We start from the raw sequence: 27,013 nt of genomic DNA, 5'->3' as shown, positions 1-27,013 counted from the left end.
CAAAAAACATCATACATAGGGGCAGGGTCAAAGCTGAGCCTTTCTATCTATTTTGTTTTATGATTAGCTCAACCAACTAAATAAAGATTGGCCAATCAAAGATCTCACTCATGACAGTAAAGACATATACCTCAGGGTCTCAAAGAGAGCTAGCAATTTCTTAATCAGGAGTCTTAGAGATTTCTATCTGCTTCAGGTAGTCTTTTCCACTCTGTCCTGGAAAAGAGTAAGTGACTGGCTTCCTCTTTTGTTAACCTATGCTAGCTGGAGCTCCAGGTACTTGGTCACCCATCCTAACATATTCAGATGGCTCTCTACCTGCAAGATCAGCCTGCCCACAGAGCATGGGTTTACCTCTACTGAATGGCTGAAAACAATTATTATAGTCTGGACCACCCAAGAGCTATAAAAGAGGGATTTCATATGGAAAGTAAAAAATGTATAATGTCACATCCATTCCAAAATGTATAATGTCACATCCACTCCATTCCACTTGGCACTGATCCCAATTAGTCAAAATCCTGAACTAAAAGTGAGACTTGAGACTGATGCTGAGCTAAACAGTCCTAGAGTGGGAGGTACTAGAGAAATCCTCAAAGAGGCCAAATGTGGGGAAAGAAGCCTCAGGCAAGCCCTCCCTCCTTGGATCCAGAAGCTGATGTCTGTGGTAATAATGGCATCACCCCCCATTCACCTCTTCCTGTTTCAACTGAAGAAAGGGGAAGAGGATCCAAATATGAGAGAAAGAATGTAGAATTCCTACCTCCTCCCCACCTTAAGGCTCCACTCCAGGTCAACATTGGCCTCATGCAGACACATGAGGCCAGTGTTGACCTGGAGTGGAGCCTTAAGTTGTAGCAAGGCAAGCAGTCAAACACATGGTGTGATTCCAGCAGAGACTGGTAAACAGTAAATGTTCAGTGGGCACTTGTTCAATGAAGAGCACAAGGAGAGATTGCCTATCCCTCCATATTTTTTTTCACTGATTATCACATTACCTTCACCAGGAATTCCTCTATTAGATGTCCATTCCTTTGAGATAAAGGCTCTTATTTTCCAAAACTGTGCTCCATCAAACTCCACGCTCTGTGAAATTTTAATAAATATTCTTTCAGAAAAAAAAAATGGTTCTCTAGTTAAATAAGTTTGGAAAATGTTATATTCTTTCTCTTTTGGAGCTTTACACATGCATATTAAAAGCTCCTTTTGAGGCAGAGGTAGCTAGAGAGCTAGCATGAAATTCAGAATAGGAGCCTGACTAAGCTAAGAACCTTGTTCCAAAAGTGCAGCTGGACAGACCAGAATGATATCCAATTATCCTAGAAAGTTTTAGGCAGAATTCAGGATAGTCAACACTGGGAGATCTGTGTATGAGCAGGACTTCATCTACTGAAGCCTAGATGCAAGAAAAGGCTCTAGTATCGGAGAAGGGACCTGGCCTAAGAGAAGCTGGAAAGCAAAGGCCACAGCCTCTGGTGGTAAAGGTTTGACAGAAGGGTTGTAGACAGGGCTAGAGGGTCCCTGCCAGGCCAGGGGACAGAGCTTGATCCTCCTAGGAAAAAGTCGAAATTAAGGTGAAATGGAGGGGAGCCAGTAATTGATGAGCAGGGATGTCTCTCAGAGTACAGTACACATGCCCAGGAGGTCCTTCCTGCTGGGGGTACTGGCTCCAAAATCTTGGTGATCAGCTGATCCAGCTACATCACTAGATCTTGTGTATGGGGCTATGGTAGTTGGGGAAAGACAAAGGTGTGTGGTACAGCCAGAAAATTCCAGAGTTGTGCCGATTCCAGTAAGGAAGGAGGTTTAGACCCTGCCAAACTTTAGGAAGCAAATGGTAGAGACCATTCCTAGGACAGCCCACTAGGGAAATACTCCAGAATAAATGAGTAATAACCCCAGAGGCCTGAATGAAGCCAAAAGTCTGATCAAAAAGAAATGCTCTAGATTTAGAGTAGGAACGTGGACAGAGTAGAAGTTGAAGCCTGAGGGTAAAGGACATCCAGGAATCCAACTGTGAGGAGCTGGGAAAGGCACTGAGATTTGAGTCGCCTCTGTGAAAGCTCCCGTGAAGGAGGGAAAGATGTGAGAATTCATATCACAAAGGCAGTTTGAGAACACTAATAAATGAAAGGTGAACAGTCAACTAGGGAGGGTCCCTCTCTTTGGAGGAATTCAGGCCAAAAAATTGTAGATGTGACTCACAGGTGCTAGGCTGGTAGCCTCTGGATTAGCTATTTTGGCTCCACAAAGTTAGGGGACAAGGGGACCTGCACCTTTGCATGGACACTCCAAGTGCTTTGTCATTACTTTTGACATGGCTTACTTTGCTTTGTGGTAAAGCCCTATCTCAGCACAACTCATTGGGAAATCAAAACCGGAAGTTGCCTATGACCAGTGGCTACTGAGGAAGTGCCCTGCCCATGTTGTCATCAGTGGTCTCTTTTGCACCACAATTTTACGTCATTTCTGGGAAGCGCCCTCATGCTTCCTAAGATCTGTGATGGTCTTGTCTGAGGACATCACAGCAAACCACAGACTCAAAGGTCTTGTACTCCTTGTTACATTCTGCCTGTCAGCTGCTCCAGACAAACATTATGCCTGCATACCAAGCACACTGGTGGAAAACCTCTCTACTCTGCACCCCGTCTTGGGGTCAAGAACCTCCATCTCCACCATCCTCAGCTGCTAGCTTCTCAGACAAAACTGTGAAGACAACAAAGTGTTTCTTTAGGGACCCAACTTCTCTTTTTCAGAGACTTTAAGACCAACTCAGTGACGTCACTCTCCTGTCCCTATGACTTGAGGGGGTGGGGGGGGAACAGTGCCCTCTCCTCTCTGTCCCTTGCCTTAGTCTAGTTCTCAGAAATCAATGTCATAAACTGAATCACGCTTCCGCTTACATAACCAAGATGCTTCATAATCAAACCCTTTCCTGGAATCTCTTCATTTTTAATAGGGTTTCAAAGACCTAAATCAAGGGAAAGAAATTTAACTTGTGGAATTCCTAGCAATAGTAAATGGCTAAGGCAAATATTTCAGGGGCAAGACACATTCTTGATGCCTCTAAAATTATACCCGGCCATAGTTCTTCTTATTCTATCACCTGACACTCTTAGGCCGTCTCCTTTGCCAGGCCAGAGGTCAGGCTCCCCTGGATCTGGGCCAACGCCCACTGCCATCTGGTATCCCTTTAGAAAGGCAAAGAAGAGAGAGACACCCCTTGTTTATTCAGTAATAATTCACTGCAGTAGTCACATAACAGGTGCCACCAGCTCCAGTACATGTAGTAAGGGCACACCACACCCTCACCTCTGCCCTCATCATGGCATACTCCTTGGAATGTATCGACAGGTTTTATTTGGATGATAGGAGGTCTCTCAAGCAATAAACCAGTGTTTCCGGTGGTGTTTTGACACTTGTGGATTACACTGTAATGACGACCTAGAAGTAAAGAACAAAGTTTTTTTTTTAATCTTCCCCTACAGCCAATTGGTATCTCTCCCACATATGTTGTTGCAGCATCTCTATATATAGAACCTAGTATTCTATAAACAGGATGCTCTGACTAAACAGGTCTCAACAAGCAAAATTGTGAGGTAGAGAAAGACGGCATCTCCTCATCTTCTTTTTAGCCCACCCTCCTTTTGCTAAATCTTGTCAGAGATAGAAGAGCTCTGTGAAAACAGCATGGGCTTTGGAATTGGACAGACCTGAAGAGAAATAAATCCTAGCTCAGTCTTTCATTTGCTGTCTGACCTTGGGCAACTTATAACTTTTTTGACATTCAGCTTCCCGTATGCCAAAATACAGATGATAACTTGATTTGCATTGATAACTAAATAATATATAAAAAGCATCTAATACATTCCTGACTCTCCAAGGATGTGAATTTGTTCTTCCTCATGTAGCATGTCATGCACCTGGTGCCCTCATGTTACTCTCTGGCTATCCAAGGCCAAAGTATGTGCCCCACACAGAACTTTCCTTCCTTTCCTAAACCCTATCAAAGTTCTCACTCCTTAAAAGAGCTGATCTGATCACACTGGGAAAAAGGAAAGCAATTCTGATTAAATGAATTCAAGTAAAACGTGGATAATATTGCTGGGTTCTCATATTATCTCTGTGTGTATTGGGAGCGGAGATGTCTGCATTTTAAAAAGGAGCCTGGAAATTCAAATGAAAAGAAGGACATCTAATGGTGAGGCTCTCATAGAAAACAGGGGACCAGTGTATTAGCTTCTTTCCTTGCAAGCGCAGCCCATATCACTCTGTGTGCTGAGATGAGAAACCAGAGTTAAAGGACATCATCCATCATCTCAGATTGCTGAATGTCACACCTCAAATCAACAGCTCCAGAATAGAACTTGGGAGCCTTGGCTACCCTTTCTGCTCTGGCCAGAACACACTACTTCCTTAGCCAAGAAGTTACGGTGGTGTTTTTCCTAGGAGGTTTCCAATGCTATTTTAAACTCTTTGGAATCAAGCAGCAGCAGAATTTGATTGTGGTCATAGCCTTGGAACAGCCTGTAGGAGGCCTAGGCTCCACTTCCAGAATCATATCTTACTTCTCTGAATGGTCTCAGCAAGGCCCAGGTTAATAGAGGCAGAGTGAACCTGCATCTTGACTTCTCTCTCAGTAACCCAGGAAGGAGGACCACAGGGAAATTTCTGGGCTTTCCATATATAGGATCAAGAAGCAGAATATCATGACTAAAAATGGTCAAAGTGTAATTACTTGGCACAATGGGTTTTGCTGACTATAAATCACAATTCATCATGGGAGTTCTCAATATGAGGTACTCCTCAGCACTGTGCATGTTCTACTTGACTTTCTTGGCAAGCCCCCAGGGACCACAGGCTGCAGTCTCAGGAGCCAGATACTCCTGGGGAGCGGGGTGGTGAAAGGAGTGGGCTGGCAATTTCAGCAGATGGAGTAAAAAGGAAGGTGAAGTCCAAGGTGAGGGAGGGGCTGGTCCAGGCAGAATTATCCAATAGTATGTGCTTAGAAAATCGGCAAAGCAGACACAATAAAAACAAATGTTTTAAATATTTTATATTTATCCAAGTAGAAACCATGATTTTAAAAAATCTATATCAGCATTTTGCTGGATTTTCCCTATCCTTTGCGGTATCTCCTTATATTTATGTTTAATATTATTTTTGAAATATATACTGAGAGCTGAAAGTATGAGGGACATGACAACTGTTCTATTGCTTAGGCTTCTAAAGTTCTTAATCTGGTGCTTGGCTTCAACAAGAAGCAAGGAAACTAGGGTTCCAAAGCTTCAAGGTTAATATTCATTTCTTCATTTGATAAACATTTTTTGGGCTAGCTAGCAAGTGCCAGGTCTTTGCTCAGTCCTGTGATAAAACAGCCAATAAAACAGATATGATTCCTGAGTTCCTGGAGTTCACAGTCTAGTGAGAGGAGCTAAGAATAAGAGGAGGACCCAAAATAAAAGGTCTATATTGGAAACAGGCAAGATTCCATAGCCAGAAATGGAATGTATAGGGAGGAAACATCTGGGATGCTAGTAGAAGAGAACAGGGAAGACAAGAAGCTATTCAGGTAGATGAGCTGGGTCAGATAATGCCCTTCTCCCCTCCCATCCCCCATTGATAGGAGAGAGAGCCACAGTGGTGGGTTGGATTCATTAAGAACAAGTGACTAGGGCCCCCACAACAAGTGCTGCCATGAAGCTGCTCCTTCTCTGCTCACAACCATGAACTATGATATGTGCCACGTGAGCTGTGTGTGAGATCCTGAAAGCTACAAAGAAAAACAAGACTTGAATTACCTACTGTCAGAAATTTGAGGAAGTATAGCAGGCCAGAAATGAGAAGTATAAAAACAATCGCCAGAAGCTAGGTGGCCCTCCCCCTAAATGTCACCCACACTTCTCCGACACTGCATGGAAATGAAAAATAAAAGCCTGGTTTCACCTGGAGTAGGACCAGGAAAAGACCTAGTGAAATTTTCTATTACAGCCAGAAGTCTCCTGAGAAGAGTTTCTTCTTTAGGGTGTGAAGTGGGCAAGGATGAGGAAAGGCTGTACCTGCTATGTTAGAGAAAGGAGTCGTTCCAGCAGCTCAGCCCCAGTGCTACCAGAAGCTGGTGGCCATGGTGAATATGGAAAGCTGACAACAGCAAAAGCAGAAACTTCAGAGTAAATGCCCTGCCAGCAGAGCTGGCTTAGAGAGATCTCCAAGTATTCGACCATTTGAGGCCTCGGTTTTCTTATCTGAAAATGAAGTTGATTTTAGACTGTGTACTGGTTTCCTAGGGCAGCCACAACAAATAATACAAACTGGATAGCTTTAAACAACAGAAATGTATTCTTTCCGGAAGCTCGAAGTCCAAATCAAGGTGTTGGAAAGACCATGCTCCCTCTGAAGGCTCTATGGAAGAAGCTTTTCTTCCTCTTCAAGATTCTGGGGGTTGTCAGTAATCTTTGTCATTCCTTGGTTTGTGGCAGCATAACTCCAATCTCTGCCTCCATCTTCATATGGGCATCTTCCCTCTGTGTTTGTCTCCCTCTTATAAGAATACCAGTCATTGAATTTGGGTCCACCCTAACCCAGTATGACTTAATCTTAACTTGATTACATGTACAAAGACCGTATTACCAAATAAGATCACATTCACAAGTTCTAGGTAGACATGAATTTGGGGGGGAGGCAGGGCATGCATGCATGCATGCACGCACGCACATATATGGTACTTAGAACAGTTCCTGGAATGTAATATACACTACGTAAGAATTAGCTATCCTTCTTCATCATTTCTGACAGATAGTAGCTACCATGGTATTTGTGGGTGCTCTGTTATACAAAAATCATCCTCCCTCTATCTTGAGTCAGAGGCAAGAAACTGAATGGGACTAGAGTTCCAAAAAGAACTATGAGGGCAGAGCTGGAACACAATGAGTTTATTACCATTTCATATACTTTATCAATACTCTCAAGCTGGAATGAAGAAATATCTGCTTCAGTCACTTCATTCAGTTTTTGAACAACACAGAACTTATCACTCCAAACTAGCAATGGCCCCTTCAAAACAGTTCTCGAATTAGGATCCACTTAGGAGGAGCCCTCCAGAGCCATTAGAGAACTGCACCGATGAGTGCAGCAACCTCATCACTTAGGAGTCAAGCTGTAAATTCTGATTCCAAACTGTTTTACACAGCATATGTATCCCACAACTTAGAATGACTATTGACTGAATTTGGACTACTGAGTCCAAAAAATGAATTCATTCTCTGAAACGGATATCTGATATTTCCATGACATCCCACTTTCAAATTAGAGGAGGAAAGAACAGATTATCCTAAAAGAGAATCCTCCCTGATTCTTGCTCTTGCTCCTTCTTCTTCAGTAAATGGGAATGGGACACTACTCAACAGAGAAGAAATAGAGCCAGATCTCAACTGCTGTCTTCACATCAAAATAAATTCCAGATGGATCAAAGACTTAAAGATTAAATTTAAAGATTTAAAAATACACACACACAAACACACAAAGAGAATGAGTATTTTTTTTTTATAATTTTGAGGTAGCAAAACATGCCTTTTCTAAACACTAGCCTACTAGCAGAGAAAACTACAAAGGAAAATATTATTTTGACTACCTAAAAATGTAAAACTTCTAGACAGAAAAAAACTGGGAACAATTCTGCACCATATATAATAGTTAATACTTTAGCTCTTACAAATTATTAGGAAAATATTACTGGGAAAATGTGCAAAGGACATGAATAAGCAATCCAAAGAAAAAATACTAATGTCCAAAAATACATTTGAAAAGATGTTCAATCTTTAATATTCAAAGAAATGTAAATTAAATCATATTTATTGAGTGTCACATCTCAGTTACTACGAGAAGCATTTTACTCGAATTAACTGATTTATTAACCCCTGGAAACAGGTGCTATCTATACACCTACTTTATCAAAGATAAAACTGAGAGAAGTTAAATGACTTACCTAAGGTCACACAGTAAATGGCTAAGTGAGAATTTAGGATGGCTCCAGAATCACATTCTCACTTACTATGTTACAGGAACAAGACCATGCCTCACCTGTCACATGAGGAAGATGAAAAATACACAATCCAATGTTACTGATGATGTGGAAAAATCGGCACTCTTTTGCGCTATTGGTAGAAGTTAATATTCTTACAGGTAGTTTGGCTCCACGAATCAACATTTTAAATGTGCATATCCTTTAACTCAATCGTTCCATTTCTTGAAATTTATCCTAAGGAGATAAGTAGAAAAATGTGCAAAGATTATATACCAAGGTTTTTATCACAGAATGTACATAACAACAAAAATATTGCAAATAAAAAAACAAATATGTACACCAAAAGTCCAAGAAATTCATTCATTCAACAAATATTTATTGAGCACCAACTGTGCATCAGGAACTGTTCTTCGCATCAGATATAAAGAAGTGGATAAAAAAAAAAAATCCTTGTCTTCATGGAGCTTACATTCTAATAGAGCATGTCAGGCAATACACAAATTTTTAAAATGTAGTCTATCAAGTGGTGCTAAATGCTACAGAGAAAAGCAAAAAGGTAGATAGGAAAGGAAGGAGGTTTGTTACAATTTTAAGTAAGGGGGACAGGGAAGACCCCATTGATAACAGATTGAGATAAAAGAGATTAAATATTAGAGAAAAAATGAATTATGGTATAGCCACACATTAAAATACAATTCAACCACTTATTCTGTATTGGTTAACATGAAAAGATGTCTATAACACACAATCAAATGAAAAAAGATTCTCACCACACACAAAAAAATAGGTAACTGTGTGTGGTGATGAATGTGTTAGCCATATTATGGTAACCATTTAACAATATAAAATCATCACATTGTAAGCTTTGAACTTAACGCAATGTTATATGTCAATTATAACTCAATAAGGCTGGGAGAAAAGGTGAAAAAAGATTATAAAACAGTATTTTAAAAAGGTATGATTCCATGAAATTAAGAAATTACATGTGTATACACATTTATGCTTTAAATGAGAGAGAGGAACAATGCAGGAAGAGATTGATAATATGAAGCAAAGGTCCGGACTGAGTGCCAGACACACAAGTGGTACAGGTGGCATTGTTTGTTCTCCTACTCACTCACTCTTCCTCTTCCCCAAACCTACACTTTGTTCCAGAAAGGATTTAAGGACAGCAAATCCACATACCCCAACCAGTTCTTTAACTCTCCCCCTCTTTCCTAACCCTTTTCCCTACGCTTCCCAGAAGCCAGGCCAGTGATAGGATGAAAGGGCTAAAAGCTTAAGATCAAGGTAAACTGAGGGGGCATAAGAACAATGGAGGGAAACCTCCACACATCTGGATAAGATTCCTCTAATTTTAGCACATAGGAAACAGATCCTGGGAGGTACACTTCCTCCCTGCAGATCTGTAAAACTTAAAGCAAGGTTTTCTGATTCAGAGTCCCTATTTCATTTCCTACTTAATCTCAAATGCCTTGCAGGGAAGCCAGGAGGTGACAGTCACAGGGAGGTGAAAAGATAGCAGGCCAGAGCTCTGCACCTGGCAATGAGTGCCTGTATCTTCCTATGAGCAAAAAATGACACAGTGCTGAGTCCTTTTTGTCCCCTACTTTATCCCTTCCCTTCCTCCATGCCTACATCCAACAAGCTATCCTGGCTAAGTTAAATTCTTGCCCAATCCCACACGCCCACCACCTTGCCACAACTACCCTAGAGATGCACATACTTCTCCACTAAGGTTCTCAAGAATTGGTCCCTACCAAGAAAGCTGCCCAAGCTGACCAGACATGCTAGTTCGATTAAAACATTTTTAGTCTGAGGTGAGGTTTCAAGTAACCTGGTGGACAAGGTCCAGATATATTTCATCTCAGATATGTGTGAACAGATTACACTTCTTGCCTGAGCGTAAAGCCACAAACAAGGAACTGGAAGCTTTCCAAAGGTGGAATCCATGTTGCTAACCCTTATTTCTTTACCCTTAGGGTGGGAATGGAAGCACATGAGTAGAGGTAGGGGACCTAGAGAAGGATTTGACTGAAAATATTTCTCACATACTCTCTATCACCTCTTGGATACCCCTACATGCTTTCACTATCATCGAAAATGACAAATCATTTTTATCAAACATTCCTACCATGTGCTACTAAATTTGAGAGGTCTAAGGCAAATACAGGTCCAGCTGTCCTTCTGAGAGTTGAATATCCAGGCTTAAAATTAGGGATAGAAATCTGAGATTATATTTGGGGCTGCTTCACAGAAGTCTTACTACATACTATCAGACCACAGCTTTCAGGCCCATGCCAGCTTCTGCTCTCTTTCCTGGGCTTTTGGCAGAGAATGTCACACACATACACACACACATGGACACACACACAGACATACAACACACTTAGTCTGCAAGTAGAAGAAACGCTTCACTAGTAAAGAGTCCAAGATGAGTCACAGAAAAACCAAAAGCAAACATCTCTTCAGCACAGGAACTTCTTTCTCTCCACCTCTCTTGTCTTCCTTGAATATGTAGTTTTTAAGCAACTTCTATCATGCTCATCACTACAGGATATAATCATGACATGTCTCTTGCCTTTGAGAATTTACTCCATTTGGGAAAACAAAATCAACACACAGGAAACATGTTATAAAAAAGGGGGTCTCAAGATTTCTAGTGCATGAAATAGGAAGAACATAGATGCTAGGAGTAGGTGAAGTAAGACAAATGGTAGGGTATCTTGACATACACAGACATCTTCAATTTCAAACATAATCTCCCCTTTTCTTGTTCCATTCTTAGTAAGAGATATGTTTCACTTCGGAAAAAAATCTCAAATACAAAAATCTAAGACATAAAGTTGGATCATTTACTAGACAAAGGATCTTTCTTTCTGCTGTAAAGTTTAGAGAGATATAATTTAATAACTCCCAACCTCTGCCCCTATTGCCACACATACAATGTTTACATTCAAATTTTTATGATCACATTTATAGGGTGAAGCAAACTATTTTTTAAAAGCTTATAAAATGCAATATATTGACAGATAAATAAATAAAATGTGGTATATACCTAAAATGGAATATTATTAGGCCTTAAAAAGGAAAGAAATCCTGTCACATGGTACAACAGAGATGAACCTCAAGGACTTTCTGACAAGTAAAATAAGCTAGTCACAAGAAGACAAATACTATATTTCACTTTTATGAAGTATCTAAAGTAGTCAAGTTCATAAAAAGAGAAAGTAGAATAGTTACCAGGGGCTAGAGGGAGGGGAAAATGGAAAATTGTTTAACAAGTATAAGAGTTTCAGTTTTGCAAGATGAAAAAGTTCTGGCGATGTGTTCTACAACAATGTGAATATACTAAATAATACTGAGCTGTACACTTAAAACTGATTAAGATGGTAAATTTCGTTATGCATTTTTTACTAAGATTTAAAAAAAAGGCGATGTACACATGGGCAAAAAGAAAAAAGGAGCTTCAGAAACACAAAAAGATATTTAAAAAAATAAAACAAACTTCCAGAGGTAGTCTGAGTATAACAAGTATATCAAGTCTTCCCCTTTTTCATACAAATACTAAAACTAAATACTAAAACTGCATAATATGGTAGTATGTAACATAATTTACTAAATTAGTGTCATATATATATAGTAAGATGTATTTTTATGCAAAATGTGTTATAGGCTTTGTGCCCCAATTTTGCATATTTTTCTACTCAACAAAATTTTTCAGATTTCACTCTTTATCCTCCAAGATACAATAAATGACTAATAACTGTTTTGGTTTGAATTTAACAGTGTAGTATTTCAGCTCGGCTCATTTCTACTAGGTTGTACGTTGACTCTGTCATTATCACAAGGATTCCACAAAGATATGATCAAAGAAACATGAAATACACATCATCCTCTGAATATAATAGTAACTGTACTCCATCATCTTTATAAACGACTTGTCAGTAGTATAACTTTTACTGTATTTAACTGAAGAAATTTGAAAAGTGTATATATATATATACTTTTATTACCTAAGTAATTTTTTAAAAAGCACCTCTTTCACTTCAGTATCTCTGAGTCTATTTGGTTTCTTTAGAGAGTGCACAGTGAGAAAGAATGAGTGAGGACTCTACAGACATATCAGGGTTCAAATCTCAGTTCTGCCATTTCCAAGTTAATCCTTCTCTCAGAGCCTCTGGCTTGTCATCTTGTAAACCGAAAGCAATACTATCTATCTCTTACATAGGTGAAATCACCATGCAGGGTGAAAAGTCCATTTGAGAGGACCAAAGTGTTGTCTCTGTTGAACTAGCACTGCCTGGGGACGTCAAGGAACTGCTGAGAGAAGTGGTAAAGGACAAGAAGGAATATGACCAGATCATAAGCGAAAGGAGGCTTCTGGCAGAGGCAATAACACATGCAAAGGGTAATTGTTGTGCAGAGCCCCAAATCCCAACATGAAGATGAAAGACAATTCAGCCAACAAGTACTTGAATGCCTCTATGCACTAGCACTGAAGATATAACCATGAGCAGAAGATCCCTGCCTTCATGGAGCTTTTAATCTAGTAGGCGGGAAAGACAAATTAGTAAAAAGCAATAGTGACCTAATGGAAGCAAACATGGTGCTAAGTAATGTGTAACACGGAGTTGCTTTGTATAGAGTGGCCAGAAAAGACCTCTAAGAAGAAATAATGTTTATCTGAAACTTAAAGGCAAGGGATAGCCAATGAGGTGAAGAGCAGGGTAAAGGGTGTCCTAGGCAGAGGCTATAGCACTACAAAGGCCCTGAAGCCAGAGAACTGAATAAGAGGTCAAGGAACTGCAAGCAGAGGAGGGTGTCTGCAGGAGAAAAGAATGATAGGGGCTAGGGACAAGACCTGAGAAAAAGGAAGGGACTAGTTTTTGCTGGGCCTTGTAGGCCACAATTTAGGCCAAATTATGCAAGACTGTTAATCCAACCTGATACATTTGGACTTGATCATATAGGTAATAGGAATGCAACAGAGGATTTGAAAAGAAGAGAGACAAAGTTGGGTTGTTTTACAGGACAGTGGAAGTTGTACAGAGGATGGCTGCAGTGGGGAGTAAGGACAGTTTGAAGACCAAATGAAGACCACCTACACTACAGCAGGGTCTATGTGCACAGGAAAGAGAGGCACCCCAGAGACAAATCTGAAGTGCAACTGGCAGCCTTCAAGGTCTATATTCTAGCCTGCCTTCTAAGTTCAAAGTCAAAGCTCCCTATAAATCCCAGAGATACTGACCTGCCATGAGAGAATCATTAAGGCCCTCTACTTCATCTGAACTCTGCACCTATTATGGCAATGAAAAGATGAGGTGCCAGTACACAGAGACAGTTATCCATTGTCTCCACTGGATGACAGGTGACAAACTAAAATTCCTAGGACCTTAGGATCCAAGTGAAGGTTCAGATCCCCTTCCCTCCCCTTTAGAGATCAGGGGTCAGCAGAGTCCCCTAAGTCAGTTTCTCCAAAAATGAACTGAGGATGATGACCGGTGTGAGAGTCACCAGGAAGGCCAATAAAAGTCCAGACTCCTGGTTAATACCCCATACCTACTGAATCAGAATATGGATAGGAGTAGAGACCAGAAATCTGCATTTTAAATAAACATCCAGCCCCTCTGTCCTTGCCCCCCCCCCCTGGGTAATTCTTATGCATCAAAGTTTCAAAATCATAGCTCTCGGAAGAGGACTAACAGAGAAAGGCCATCACTTGACACTGGCTGGCAATGTCAAAATTAGGGGACTATGTACAGCCAAGAGTAAAGCTGAGCATGAAGTAATCTAGAAAGAGGAGTCAGAATGGATTATAAAATTTGAAGGCAACAAAGCAGACAATAGAAGGGAAGACATCAGAGCAAGGGGCTTAGTCAAAGTCACGGCGCACTTATACTTGACAAATCACTAACAATGGCCACAATCTGCAGCTCTCTTAGGTCAATTTTCCCAGTGGAGCTCTAGGAAAGGAGTGCAGATGCCTCGCCTCACACAGACCAGGTGACAAGGCCTTAGACTGCCCAGTATGTACACACGATCACTCCACCCAATCTTCAAAAGAGAACACATCCCTCCTCTTCAAAGTACTGTTTCTATCCCCATGATTCCCACTCTGTACCCGCCATTAGACCAGCTACTAGTCAACCAGGCTACATGGAATACATACAAACCACCTCTAAGAACTAATGACCAGCACTACTCACCAAGATTCTCTACTTAGCACATCAGAACCCCCTGACACTGCCATAAACTCATACACCATTCCAAGTCAGAAACTTTCAAGTCCACTGTCTACACACTTTCAGATCCTACCATCTATGTACATCCAGCCAGTCTTCCACTACTCTTTATTATGCCTCACCAATAAGAGTCTCACCCTATACTCTACATTCCCATGTCCCTCTCCAAAATTCAGAAAGAAATTCCATCAGTTCAGGCTGAGCAGAGAGTCCTGAATCCCTGAGGCTGCTGAGGCCATCTTCTATGCCTGGTTTGGTGAGAGGAGGTAGTCTGAAGGAGTTGCTCACCCTACCTAAAGAGAAACCAGGATTGCTTCAGACTTCTGAACAGGAAAGTTTTTTCAAAGATGAGCTAGTTGAACCTAGTATATTTAAAAGGAGTGAAGGAAGGCTCGTGGGAGTTGAAATAGAAGGGGAAGGGGAAAAGCTAACATAAGATTTCTGGGGATTTGACTCTAAATAGCACATAAAACACAAAGTAATATACAATCTAGCTCAAACCCTTGTATGTCAACTACCTGATGCTCCTATAATCCAAAAGCTGGTTCCACACTAAAGAAGAATGTTAAAAGATTAAATAATACTTAAGATTATGCCCCTAATCCTGAAATGCTTGCTCTGTTCCTTTTTATATGCCACCTACTTACCCTGATTCTCTGCGTATTCTGACCTTATGATTCAGCTTCCTGTTTCATCTTTGTCTCACCTTATGCCTAAGGCCTTTTTGCTTCCTTCCTTGCTTAGGATTCCACTCTATTCTCAGTTATCCTGCCATCAGCCACTTGGAGTAAATAATTAGCCCACTAGGATCCTAATCCATTATCCTCAGCACTCACGTCCCTTTTATGGACAAGTCCTTTGCCAGGCTTACCCTGATTTTATGAATACATCTCAGAGAGAGATAAGTATATTGGATGGTTCCTCTCAAGTACTTAGATGGTTCAGCCAAACACTGGCATCACCAAAGTTAATAGAATAAGGAGAATGACAATAAACCAGGGCCAAATGTCTATATCCCACCCTGACATTGTAAGACACACTTTGTTAGCTCTCAAGTGATATCCCTGATACGCTATCCATTCTACCCACCAACCCCCATCTTAAGGAATCCTTTCAGCCCACAGCAGCTAGGACTAAGAATACATAGTGGGCAAAACATAAGCCTTTGTCTGACAAAACTCACAGTCTAGTGAAGGAGACAGACAATTAAATAATTACAATATGTAGAATTAAAGGCAACACTTCTAAAACTACAAGATTAAAAAGGCTAGTAATCTATACAACTGATACTAGTATATTCTTGTATGCCAACTATAAGTGAAAAAAAAACTCGTTGAATTGTACAGTGTAAATATAAGCAACTAATTGTCTATTATATTTCAATAAAGACGGGGGAAAAAAAAAAAAGACTAGTAAGGTGAAGCTACACCTAAGCTGAAACTTGAAGAATGAATAGAAGACACCCAGGCAGTGGCAGGGTATTTGAAGAAGAGTGTTCTAGGGATAGGGAACAGCATATGCAAAGGTCCTGCAGCAAGAAAACACATCTGAAAGATGGGATGAGCTGGGAGGCCAAGGTAGAAAGTGTACTAAGAAGCAGATGATGCTGAAGAGACCAAGTAGGGTCTCATAAGACATATAAAGCTGTTTTATCATTCACTTAACAAGTATTCACTGAGTGCCTACGACATGCCAGGCACTGTCCTAGGTGCTAGAAATACAACAGTGAATAAAACAGACATATCTCTACTTTCAGAGAATTTACATTCTAACTGGAGGAGACTATAAACAAGTATGTGATTAAACCAAAATAGATCACATATTGGTAAAAGCTATGCAAAGAATTAAAATAGGTGATGTGATAGAAAGTACATGTGTAACTACTTTAGAATCATTATGCGGTCCGGGGAAGGCCTCTCTGAGGAGATGGCATTTAAAAGCAGGTATCGCAATAAAAAGGAACCAGCCATTCAAAGATCAAGGGAAAAAGCATTCCAGGTGGGGGTAATAGTACAGAAAGATCACTGAAGTTTTTTAAGCAGGGGAGTTAGATCATGAGCATTCTTACATTTTATAAAGATCACTCAGGCTGCAGTATGGAGAATGGAATGGAAGTGGGGGGAGATAAAATCAACACTGGAGGCAGAGATTGGGGCGAGGAGGAAGAGAAGGAGAAGACAATAACAATGATAACCGCTAACATCCACATAGCCCTTACTAGATGCCAATCTATCGTTCTTAGCATTTTATACATATTATTAATTCATTAAGCCTCACAAATATTCTATTTTATAAACTGAGAAACTTAGGTATAGGGTAGTAGCAATGAAGGAAGAAAGAAAGCGATTGGATCAAAGAAATACTTGGGAAGACAAGTCCTAGGAAAGGAAGAAAGGACGTACAATGACTATTAGACTTGGGGCCTAGCAACTATGTGGGTCGGTGGTGCTATTTATCATGTGACAGGACACCAGATGAGGAGCAAGTAGGGAAGAGCAAGAGGCTGCATTTTCCTGAGTCTACAAAACATCTCAGTGGAGTTGTCCATATAAGCAGTAGAATATTCTGGTCTGGAGAGAAATTTGGGCATCATCCATGTGTAGATGGTAATTGAAGCCATTAGAGAAGTTGAAATCACCTACGAAGAGTATGAGGAAAAGAAAAACAAGGCCTAGGAACAGAATGCTGACATTTAAAACACAATAAGCATCATTCATAACAAGAAAAAACTGGAATACTTTAATGTCTCTTCATAGAAAAATAGCTAAATAAAATACAGTATATCTATTCTATGAAATATTACACAGCAGCTAGAAGGAATGAGAATATCTTCATGTAATAACATGGAATATTGTCAAGGCACATTACTGAATCAAGAAAGAAATACCAGAATACATAAAATGTGACCCCATTTGTGTAAATAAATAAAAAAAACACAAAAATAACACTTTAAATTTTTTCTGGACTCATATATATGTATGCGAAAATACAGAAAAAGTCTGGAAGGTATATTCCAAACCACTCTCAGGTTACCTCTAAGGAATACAGACATAATTAAAATGGGGGAGAGGGAAACAGGAGTATTCAAAATATCTATAATGTTTTCATTTTTTTAGATTACTATCTTCTCTGTAAAATTAAAGACCCATTTTTCAAAAATTAATGGGAATCTCTACACCTTCTCAATTTTGCTGTGAACCAAACGGTTCTTAAAACATTAAGTTTTTGTAAAAAATGGGCAGAAGAGGAAGTCTACAAAGGATACTCTTTTGCTTCAGATACTAAATTTTCTCTGTTTCTACCACCCTCCACTGGCCTTGATACTCAGATCTTTCGGCTTTCCAATTGCCCACGTCTGTAATGCTAACATCAAGCCCCCTAATTCCATGCTCTATCCTGAATCCTTGGCTCCAGGCCAAGCCTGGCCACCAATCCCCTAGCCTGGCCAGAGCCCCAGGAAGAGAGGTCAGACAGCAAACATGGGAGAATGAGTATAGATACCAGCTTCAAGGACAGGGATCAAGTGGCCTTGCTGGCCAGTATAAGTCTCAAAGGAGAAAAGGTATTTGAAGGTCTGGAAGCAGCTCTGCAGTGCTGGGGGTTGAGGCTATGAGACACTCGGGTAAAATCAGGGGGAAGTGGTATGAGATGAGCTGAAGAAAGAGCCAATTCCACTTATAAAAATTCCATGTGAAGCGCTGTAATATCGTGGAAAACAGCAAAGGAAAGAGGGGAACTGCATTCTGTGAAGGAGTCGGGGGCTGGGTACATGGGAGTATGTGTCTAAGGGTATCTAGAGGGGTCACCTGATATCAAAGCAGCAATCCTGGGAGGTACAGTATAAAAGTTTAGAAGCTGGAGCAGCAGAAAGCAGCCAGGGACTTGGCTTCTCCCTGAAAGGAAAAAAAGGGTTATATAAATGAAGAGAAGACACTGAAAGAAATAAAGCCTTTCCATCTTCAGTAAAGCAAAAGTGGAGAGATCATGGCCAGTCTCTAGTCTAAACTGTGCTCTTAACTTTCAACTTTCTGAGGATGAAAGACAACATATTTGGTCTACATGTTTTCCTGTTACCCAAAGAAATGATACTGCCTAGGCCTTACCCAACAGCTGATTCACCATCAATTAGTCTATATCACAGCCTGCTGAGCCTTATATCTCATGCAGTCACATACCAGACGGCTCTACAAAGAAAACAACCTTGAGTAAGCTGTCAAAGTCCTCTCGAGTACCTGACCTCGCCCTCTGGGGCAGGTTTCATTTCAAAACTGAAAGGAACTGAAGAGCTGGGGAAATCCAAAGATCAATAGAACCAGGAAAGGGTGATTCCCAGCAGAACATGGTCCCAGGCTGGAACTCAAAACAGAAACCAAACCACTGATAAGACACAGTTTATGATGTCTGTCTCCAAGTCTTCAGACGCCATTTATGTGTTTTCCAATATATACAATAGGACATGACCATGCTTATCCAACTGCTGACAACTAAATATCTAATTCTCCAAATGTTCAATCAACTTCCTGGCTTTACTAAGTTTTAGAGCTTTGGGGTAGATCCAGTTAACTGGAATATCAGGGGTCTGGTGAATTTTGCAGTCTTTCAAATGGGCCACATATTAATCATAATGAATTTAATCACCTCTTTTTCCTTCTTCATCTCCCCACAAACCCTTGGCAAAATTCCTGTCTAACTAAAACACTTCCATGTTGTTCATGATGGCCCTCTCATCAGAGCAATATTCAATACAATGAAACTCTAGCTCATCAAAAGAGTGAGGTTATTTACTTGAGGTTCATTTATAACTAGCTGAGACACGGTGGGCAGGTCACTTAACCTTTCTGGGCTCCGTTTCCTTATCTGTAAAGTAAAGAGGTTGGAAACGAAGGAAAATAATAAAACTTCCTTGAATTAAGAAAAGACTTAAGTTTTGTCTATGGCCATGCCACCCAGAACACACCCACTCCCATCTGATCTTGGAAGCTAAGGAGGGTCGGGCCTGGTTAGTACTTGGATGGGAGACCACCTACGAAGACCAGGTACTGTAGGTGAAAAAAAAAAAAAAAAAGAAAGAAAGAAGAAAAAAAGAAAAGACTTAAGTTTTTAAGTATAAAAGATTCACCAAGTGACAAGCAGAGTTATTTTAAAGACACACCTAAGCACATCATGATGAAACACTAACCAGGAAAAAAAAAATTTACAAACTTCCAAAAAGAGAATAGGATATTACTTACAAAGAACAAAGAATCCTATGGCATTGGACTTTTCATCTGTATCACCAGAAAGTGAAGAAAGTAGAAAGCTGCATATTGACTTTGTAGAGACTAGGACTACTATTCAAGAATCCTAAATCCAGACAAGATATCATTTATAAATGAAAATTAAAGAAAAAAATTGGATATATAAAGCCCTTGAAAATATCATCCATGACCCTTTTCTAAGAAAATCACTCAAAGATGTGTCCTAGTTGGAACAAAGCAAGGAAAGACAAAGTATATACAGATGTGTTTCCCTTCCCCACAAAAAAACACTTTTAATGAGGTTGTACCAGATGACTTCTGATGGCCTTTCCGGGTACAAACAGTACACAACCGGTGCTGGCAGTTTGGGTTTGGGAGTCGTTCATCACCTAGTGGTCTGATGAAGTAAATGCAGTTTTGTCAAGTGCCCGGATAAACTTCCAGCCATTTTGTGAGCTCTGACTGTGCACAGGGCAGCAGTCTTATATATGCAGGACCTCCAGACTCATGTACAACTGTATAAATTCTGCTCACTATCCATGTGTTCTCCTAAAACACAGGAAGGGCCCACACTATGTGCTAACTAATTACAAAAAGTAAAACAGATTTGTTGCAAGGCTGTACTTTCAAAGTAGTAAGATTGCTTTTGTGCAGACCAATATGAATTGAATACAAATTTAGATACTATGAGAAAACTACAAATATGCCTTATAAATAGGAAGACTACCTTCAAACATTCACAAGAATGTGGAAGATGGATTATATTTCTCCTGTGTAGTTCCAGGGAATAGGCCTAAAACTGATAAGTCACCTCATTAAATTACAATTCAAAACAAGAAATATTTTCTACCAATGAAAGCTATTCAACAATATAATGGGATTCCTCAAGAAATGATGAGCTCCCCAGCAATGGAAGTATTCGAAAAGAACCTGGATGATCATCTGTCAGGGGAATGATAGAAAGCATTCTTGTAACTAACTGGATGGTTGACTAGACACAAAGGGATTGATTGTAATACCTCAAAGGTTCTTTCCAACTCTGAGGGTCTGTCATTCTAAATAAAACAAAAACAAAAAATACAAAAACCACCAAGATATTGAGTGCTCCCTCTGTTTTTTTTTTTAAGCTTCAACCAGGCATTATAACATTATAATTTAGTGGGTTTGATATCACTTTTCACTTGAGTAAATGCGGGCAAAGTATTAAAATCTATTTGCCTCACTTTCATTATTCATAAATATAGAATAAGTACCTATCTCATAAGATTACTATGAAGATCAAATAATATAATACTTTGTAAAATACTTAAAACAGTACCTAACATATAAAAAAGTACAAAATTAGCAGCTTGAAAAGGAAAGATAGCTGGGGGTGGGGGGAGGGTAGGGACGGGGAACACTTTGGAAAGTGAAACCTAAATGTGCTACTTGTTTTAGTTATCTGAACCCAACCCTCAACCAAAGCATTCCTGACTGTTGCTGGCCAGAGGCTAGGTTCCCTTAGCAACCAACTTCAAAAAGGAGCCCAGACCTACCTTCTTCAGGAAATCTCACTCTCTGCCCTGAAATCTGGCATCTTCCCTGAACAAAGCTAAAACCTCGCAAATACCACTGCTTCAAAATCAAGGAGCTAAGCTGGTGTTACTCTCCTCACTTCATATGCTCAATCACAGAAAATCAGAGTTAGAAGTCACCTCAGAAAGCATCTAGATCATTCTTGGGTTTTTGCACCAAAAAAAAAAGGAACATCTAGAACAACTCGTTTGTTCAATGAACGAGGACAATAGGCTGAGAAAAGCCATGTCCTGGAGGTGGTAAACTGGTTTCCTAGCCCTGTAGTCAAAATCTTCCCATTTTTCAGATGGGAAAAATAAGACTGGCCCAACTAAGTCACCTGGCCTATACTCTGTACTTTACACAGGTCAGAAAGGAACAGAAGCAGTAGAGGTTAAGAGCTTGAACTCTGAAGCCAGACTGCTTATTCAAACCCCAGCTGTACCACCTACTAACTGTAAATTCAAGCAAGCTTCCTAACCTCTCTTTGCTTCTATAAAGCAGAGATAAGAGCAACTACTTTAACAGCATTATTTTAAAGATTATATGAGATAATCCACGTAAAATGCATGGCACAAAGAAAGTGCTCAATGTATATGTTGTATATACTTCTCATCATTACCAGTTGTATTAAGAAAAGACACAATCATAATAACAAGAGAAACCAAACAAGCTTCTGCTTCTGGTCCAAAGAACCCTAGGAAGAACACAGGTGTTTAGATCCATTTCCTGGCCCCAACCAGAGAACACCCTCAGGAGGAAAAGACCATAACTGACCCAACATTCATTTCTTTGAATCTAGGGAAAAATCAAATCAGAGAATAATCAAGCATGTGCTTGGTGATGAGATACTTAATACCACAAATAAAGGTTAGATAGGTACAAACGTACACCCAACCTATATACATCTATGTTCATCTCAAATTGGACAAAGTGCAGTTTTTATACAGTCCCTTCCCCTCAACCCAAGAAGGTGGTCAAATGTAATGGTAAGGAATAAGAGCTTTGGAGTTTGACACCTGGGAACAAACTTCTGTTTCATTATTTATTTGTTGTGTCACTTAGGCAAATAACCTTACCTCTCAAGCTTTTGTTTCTCCATCAGCTAAATGAAGATAACAACTATTTTAATTATGATAACAGCCAACAGTTGGTGAGTATTTTCTATGTGCCAAGTACTATGCTAAGCACTTTACACGGCTTACATCATTTAATCATTACAATAACTTTATGAGGCGGGTACTATTATCACCTTCTTTTTACAGATACAGATGAGAAAAATGAAGCAGTTTTCTTATTCGAGGCTACATGACTGGTTACTGACAAAATTGAGATGTCAGTACAGGAGGTCTGACCTCAGTCTCTGTTCCTTACTCCTGACACTGCTCTACTCATAGCACCAGCCACATACGTTTGTTATGATGTTAAAATAAGACACTCCACAAAAGGTGCTTAGCACATTGACTAGTTCGTAAAGTTTAGCCATTACTATTACTGCTGTTGCTATCATCGTCACGATCCCCTTTGAACATCTCAAATAGTACTACCTCCTGAGTTCCAATTTCACCTAAGGGAAATGGTTGTTTTCCTACGCAAATACCAGTTCACTGGGCAGGCCTGGGGTGGGGTTCCAGCATTTCATTTCCCTCTTGCAATATAGTGGTAAATGTGGGTGGAGAGACGGGGAAATATTTTCTATAAACCTGCTACTCTATAAAAAAAAAATATTAAAGTCTTTGTTTTAAAAAATAAAATCTTCATTGCTCTCATTAGAAAAAAATATACTTACTAAAATTATTTTTTCAAAATAAACCTGAGATATACCATATTTACTAAAACAAAAAGAAGAAAAAAAGAAATTCTGTCCTCTACCTCTTCCCCTTTCCATTCTCCAATTCTCAAAACCATTATACTATTTAGTCATTTAATCCTCACAAGAAGAGTGGTGTCATTTATCATTATCACCATTTGACAGATGCAGAAACTGAGGTTCAAGATCAAACAGCTAGCAAGTGGATGGCCAGGGATTCTGGAAACAAATTTTCAGATAGGCAGGAGGTAAAGACAGTAAACTCTTTCACTTATCCTGAGGAGGTGGCTATGATAGAACATTCCTAGGAGGTATCTAAATATAACTTAAGACTAATGAGATTTTTAAGAAACTCTTGCTGTTAACAAGGCAAGACCAAACAGGAACCATAATCCAAAAGCCAATAACACAGTGAGCTATCATCAATCTTGCCCTTCCAGAGACAGTGCAAATTATTGATAAGTGTGACAAAGTGGGACTTTGTGAAGACATCTATACCCTTGCACACCAGTCTTTACCTCCCCAATTCCAAAATGATGTATCAGTTTACCCTGCCAGAGATCACACAGAACTGTTCAGGTCAAAGTAAGCATTTTTTAGACTACGCAACTAGAAAGCAAGAACAATGTCTTATTCATACAGATCTTTTCCTCATTATCTAGTATATAAACCTTCTATATATTCGATAGTTTTTGTTTAACATTTGAATATATTTATTCATCCAACTCCTATGTGCTAAGCATTGTTACAGAAGGGACACAGCATTGGGCAAAACAAAGTCCTAGCCATTATAATTTACATGCTAGTGGTGGGTGACAAACAATGAACAAATTATAATAGAGTCTCTAGAACAGTACCTGGCATATAGTAGGCAGCACTCTATAAACATCTGAATAATGGATGGATGGATGGATGAATATTATATCAAAGAGCAATAAGGAAAATAAAGCAGAAGAGAACAAGGAAAGCAAAGGGCAGAAGATGGGCTTTATTTTAAATAGGATGGTCAAAGAATATTTCACGGATTAGGTTGAGAAAAACCTAAAGAAGGTAAGGGAGGAGGCCATCCTGATATCTGGAAGAAGTGTTCCAGGCAGGAAAAACAACTACAAAGGACCCAAAGTTGCTTGGCATATTGGAGCAACCACAAGGAGACCAATGTGGCTAGAGCACAAGGGGAAAGTGGTAGACGATGAGGTCAGAGCAGCTGGGAGAGGGTAGTGCTAAAGATTCTATGTGCCCTTGTAGACCACTATAAAGACTGGTTTTTAACCTGGGTGGGACCTAGTAGATAGTTTTCAGCAGGGGAGTGGCATGATTTTATACACATGTAACGGGATTACTCTAGTCACTGTTTAGAGTGAGGCAACCAAGAGCAAAAGATATTCCATATGTCAAAGTCAGTGCAACAAGTATGAGAAGCCAAAGAAAAGAACGATGCACAAGGAGTCAAGAGACCCAGCTCATAAGAGACCCCTAATACGCTGTGTAAACTTGAGCAAGTCACTTCTCTACCCTGATCCAAAGATGACTCTTCCATAAAATGGACAGAATGACAACACTGTCCATGACAATTAAATAATGTGAAATCATTTTGAAAGCTTTTCTATAACAAGCCAATGTAAGGTAAGAGGAAGCAAAAAAACCCTTCCTCTGAATGGAGTATAAATCCTGTGGTTCAATTTCGAAAGTCTAAGCCTGACTCACCTTCCCAACCTTGTTAAACCTCTTAACCAACCTGTAGTCACTCGGGCAGCAGGAGAACAGTCATGTGTAAGGCTCCAGGGGTGGGGCGGTGGCTATTTAGTCAGTTGCTCCATATCTCAGTGGCTTCATCTGTAAAATGGGTGGTGTGGAATTCACTCACGTATCCACAAGATAGTGCAGGTCTAAGGAAGGGTGTGGAAATTTTACCATAAGTGAGTAAAATACATATACAGAAGTAGAAGGGGGCTTAGAGACCACTTAATCTCTTTTTTTAAAGATGAGGCCCAGATAAATGAATTGGGTTATAGAAATCTCAAAGTTAATAAGTGACAGAGCTGGAGCTAGGGGCCAGAGCCACGGATTCCCAAGTCCAAGCACCCTTTTTTCCAGATCTCAGGGTCACCCAAGGCACCTGTGGCCTGTACAACACATTATCAACATCAAGACACATAATTTATCAACAGACAAATGTGGGCTACTCTAGGAAGGTGTTGTAGAACTGGGTGGGTAGTGGGAGGGATGTGAAAGCTGGGAAAGGAAAGGCTACATTAAGGAGGTAAGTAGAGCTCTGGAGGTACTCAGATAAGAAATTAAAGGAATATTTCAGGCAGAAAAGGCTTAAAATAGGCAGTCTTGTGAAGAAAGACCCAATGAACAAATTTCTTTTTAATGAGAATAAACAGGTGACAGATTTAAAAGACCAAAATGCTTTAAATCAATGTAATTACTGATTACATATAATTTAATTCTTTTGCTAAAGGATTAGCAAAACAATGAGTTTTCAACACTAAGATTTTTAATACCCTAATCGACTGTCTCCCTACAAGATTAGGCCCTCTGCAGAGACCACATCTACTTTAGCAGTTAAGTATATAGGCTCTGGACTCAGATTAGATTCAAATCCTTGCTTTACCACTTATCATGTGACCTTGGACAAAATTCTTCACCTTTCTGCACCTCTCTGAAATGGAAATATCATCCCCATCTCAGGAGGTTTTGTGAAAATTAAATGTGTACGTTAATCCTATTGGTCACAACCTAATAATGGGTTTTTCATCACTCTAGTTTTGTTATGCCCCTTTCTTAATATAAAGAGAATAAAAATTACAATACATTGCATATAATAAGGATAGGCATAATTTTGCAAAAATTTTGTTATATATGTGGTGCATGTATATTACATAAAATTTATTTCTTACAGAGGTTTGCTTCTAAAAATGTGAGAGCCACTGAATCGAGAAAAGAGAATAAAGCTTTGAACAGTGCCTGGCACATAGTAAGTGCTTAATACTATTATTATTATTGTTTCTGTTATGTACTTACCTATTAAAGTTTCTTGTAGAATTATATAAAGTAATGTGAAAGTCCTATGTTAAGTCAGATAGAAATGTAGTATTAATGTAAGATAAAGTAAGCAAAAAGCCCATCTCTCCATCTCTAACACCCACACAAGTAGAACCCTGTATAGGAACATATTTGTTGTTTGGCCCACAGTTTTTTTGTTACAGTGAACTGAAGAGTCCACAGACTATGATTTATCTAACACTCAATCATGCTGTCAATATTTGCAGAGAAATGACCGCTTGGTGCCAGTGTAAAATTATTTATTTATACCTGGTTGGGGCGCTGAGGTGGGAAAGGCAGAAGTCATGCTCATGGGTAGCTGAAGGAAGCAAGTGAGTCATACAGAGAAACTGCTTGCTCCACAGAGCCAGGTAGACTCAAATGTGCCACAGACAGGGCCAGACTGACAGATACTTGATCCTTTAGGCAGGACTGAATCACTTCCTCTCCATATCTCACCCCAGACACCTTATTAAAAAACCAGCATTTGAGCCCATTACAGGTATAGCTCACACTAGGAAAAACTAGGAATCCCCAAACAGATACAAATAGGAGATAAATAGCCACCAAAGGTTACCTGAGGGATTCCTTGAAATGACAAGCTCAACTACTCAAATAGTATTTTAAATTTAAAACCCTGACTTACAGAAACATTTTTAAGTGCGCTCACCAATAAGGAAATAAGAAGGTCTGGGTTCCATCCTTGACACTGTGTGACCTTGCGTTAATCACTTCATCTCCCTGGGCCTAAGTAAATTCGTCTGTTAAGAAAAGAGAGAGAAAAATAACACCACCTACCACAGAGGATCACTGTAAAAATTAATGATAGTATGTAGCAGAATGCCTAGCCGAGGGTCTGGCACTAGTAAATACACTATATATTCCATCTAAACTACAAATGAATACCAATTGCGGTAAAGCGAAGTTCACTGTCAAGCTGGCCCGCAGGGAAAAAAATCATAAACATCCTAGTCGCTTCACGGAAATGGTCTTTTTTGAAAGATTTAAAAGACCATTTCTTGGTCTCTCCAGCACAACAGCCCGTACTAGAAGTCTGGCAAAGCAGTTTCTCGTTTCATTCCTCAAGGCAGTG

At 39.7% G+C, this 27,013-nt stretch overlaps 1 long non-coding RNA gene and 1 pseudogene across 24 annotated transcripts in view; one reads left to right on the top strand and one right to left on the bottom strand.

Annotated features, from left to right (window-relative positions):
* The window catches only part of LOC102889557, a 113,059-nt gene that overhangs the window by 54,901 nt on the left and 31,145 nt on the right, over nt 1-27,013 (bottom strand). For 10 of the 24 annotated variants that reach the window (XR_003045641.1, XR_003045638.1, XR_001516671.2 and 7 more), the window contains exons 2-8: nt 26,591-26,681; nt 24,608-24,758; nt 18,075-18,161; nt 8,080-8,257; nt 6,060-6,245; nt 3,313-3,444; nt 999-1,086 (exon numbers count right to left, since the gene is read on the bottom strand). This is a non-coding gene — a long non-coding RNA (uncharacterized LOC102889557). Of the gene's footprint in view, nt 1-998; nt 1,087-3,312; nt 3,445-6,059; nt 6,246-7,984; nt 8,258-18,074; nt 18,162-24,576; nt 24,759-26,590; nt 26,682-27,013 lie in introns of all 24 variants that reach the window. The other 14 variants (XR_003045650.1, XR_001516674.2, XR_001516673.2 and 11 more) reach the window with 13 other exon arrangements.
* On the top strand, nt 19,198-19,316 carry LOC112477956 (annotated as a pseudogene).

Source organism: Pteropus alecto, unplaced genomic scaffold (assembly GCF_000325575.1).
Source record: "Pteropus alecto unplaced genomic scaffold, ASM32557v1 scaffold131, whole genome shotgun sequence".
Taxonomy (NCBI): domain Eukaryota; kingdom Metazoa; phylum Chordata; class Mammalia; order Chiroptera; family Pteropodidae; genus Pteropus; species Pteropus alecto.
The sequence above is the reverse complement of the archived record's forward strand: the minus strand, read 5'-3'. Positions and strand labels throughout refer to the sequence as shown.